The sequence below is a fragment of the Chiloscyllium plagiosum genome, unplaced genomic scaffold (genome assembly GCF_037043375.1).
Source record: "Chiloscyllium plagiosum isolate Xiang-an unplaced genomic scaffold, Cpla_swu_hap1 HiC_scaffold_36, whole genome shotgun sequence".
In the NCBI taxonomy this organism is placed as follows: domain Eukaryota; kingdom Metazoa; phylum Chordata; class Chondrichthyes; order Orectolobiformes; family Hemiscylliidae; genus Chiloscyllium; species Chiloscyllium plagiosum.
In genome coordinates, this window is record NW_028270174.1 from 69,685,945 (window position 1) to 69,688,367 (window position 2,423).

Below are 2,423 nucleotides of genomic sequence, written 5' to 3' on the forward strand. Positions count from 1 at the left end.
ACTTTGAGATGCACTGTGACACTCTCTGAGCCAGACTGTGACACTTTCTGACTCTCTCTGTCTCTCTGAGACTCACTGTGAAACTCACTGAGACACAATGTGACACTCTCTGACAGTCTGTGACACACTGTGACACTCTCTGAGACAGACTGTGACACGTTCTGACTTTCTGAGACACACTGTGAAACTCACTGAGACACAATGTGACATTCTCTAACAGACTGTCACACTCTCTGACAAACTCATAGACACACTGTGACACTCTCTGATTCTCTCTGACACTCTCTGAGACACTCTGTGACACTCTCTGACAGACTGTGACACACTGTGATACTTTCTGAGACAGACTGTGACACGTTCTGACTCTCTCTGACTCTCTGAGACACACTGTGAAACTCACTGAGACACAATGTGACATTCTCTAACAGACTGTCACACTCTCTGATTCTCTCTGACACTCTCTGAGGCACACTGTGACACTCTCTGACTCTCTCTTAGACACACTGTCATCCTCTCTTAGACACACTGTGACACTCTCTGAAATTCTCTTAGACACACTGCAACACTCTCTGACAGACTGTGTCACACTGAGACACTCTCAAAGACAGATTGCGACACTTTCTGACTCTCTCTCCGATTCTATGAGACACACTGTGACACTCACTGAGACACACTGTGACACTCTCTGAGACGCACTGTGACTCTCTCTGACAGACTGTGACACACTGAAACACACTGTGACTCTCTCTGACTCGCTCTGAGGCACACTGTGACACTCTCTGACAGACTGTGACACACTGAAACACTCTCTGAGAGACTGACAGACTGTGACACTCTCTGAGACACACTGTGACATTCTCTGAAACACACTGTGACACTCTCTGACAGACTGTGACACATTGAGACACTCTGACACTCTCTGAAACAGACTGTGACTCTCTCTGACACAGGCAGAGGCACACTGTGACACTCTCTGACACTTTCCAACACACTGTGACACTCTCTGAGACACACTGTGACACTCTCTGACACTCTCTGTGACATACTGCGACACTTTCTAGCACATCTGAAACACTCCGTGACACTCTCTGACAGACGGTGACACACTGTGACACTCTGAGACTGACTGTGACCCTTTCTGACTCTATCTGACACTCTGAGAAACACTGTGACACTCACTAAGACACACTGTGACACTCTATGACACTCTCTGAAACTCTCTAAGACACACTGTGACACTCTCTGACTCTCTCTCAGACACACTGTAACACTCCCTGACTCTCTCTGACACTTTGAGATGCACTGTGACACTATCTGATCCTATCTGACAATCTCTGAGACACACTGTGACACTCCCTGTCTCTCTCTCTCTGAAACTCTCTGTGGCACTCTCTGAGACTGTTTAAAACACACTGTGACACTCTCTAGAGAGACTGTGACACTTTCTGACTCTCTCTGACTTCCTAGACACAATTTGACACTCTCGGATTCTCTCTGACACTTTGAGATGCACTGTGACACGATCAGATTATATCTGACTCTCTGAGACAGACTGTGACACTTTCTGACTCTCTCCAACTCTCTGAGACACACTGTGACACTCTCTTAGACAGTTTGTGACACTTTTTAACTCTCTCTGAGGCACACTGTGACACTCTCTGACAGACTGTGAAATACTGAGACACTCTCAAAGACAGACTGTGAGACTTTCTGACTCTCTCTGACTCACTCTGAAATATACTATAAACTTCTCTGACAGATTGTGACACACTGTGACACTCTCTAGAGAGACTGTGACACTTTCTGACACTCTCTGAGACACACTGTGACACTCTCTGATTCTCTCCGACACTCTCTGAGAGACTGTGACACACTGACACTCTCTGACACTCTATTAGACACACTGCAACACTTTCTGACTCTCTCTGACTCTCTGAGACACACTGTGACACTCTCTAACTCTCTCTGACACTCTCTCAGACACACTGTAACACTCTCTGACTCTCTCTGACACTTTGAGATGCACTGTGACACTATCTGATCCTATCTGACAATCTCTGAGACACTGTGACACCCTCTGACTCTCTCTGAGACACACTGTCATCCTCTCTTAGACACACTGTGACACTCTCTGAGGCACACTGTGACACTCTCTGACAGACTGTGAACACTGAAACACTCTCTGAGAGACTCTGACAGACTGTGACACTCTCTGAAACTCTCTGTGACACTCTCTGACACTCTCTTAAACACACTGCAACACTCTCTGACTCTCTCTGACACTCTCTTAGACGCACTGTAACACCCTCTGACTCTCTGAGACACACTGTCATTCTCTCTTAGACATACTGTGACACTCTCTGAGGCACACTGTGAAACTCTCTGACAGACTGTGACACTCTCTGACTCTCTCTGAGACTACT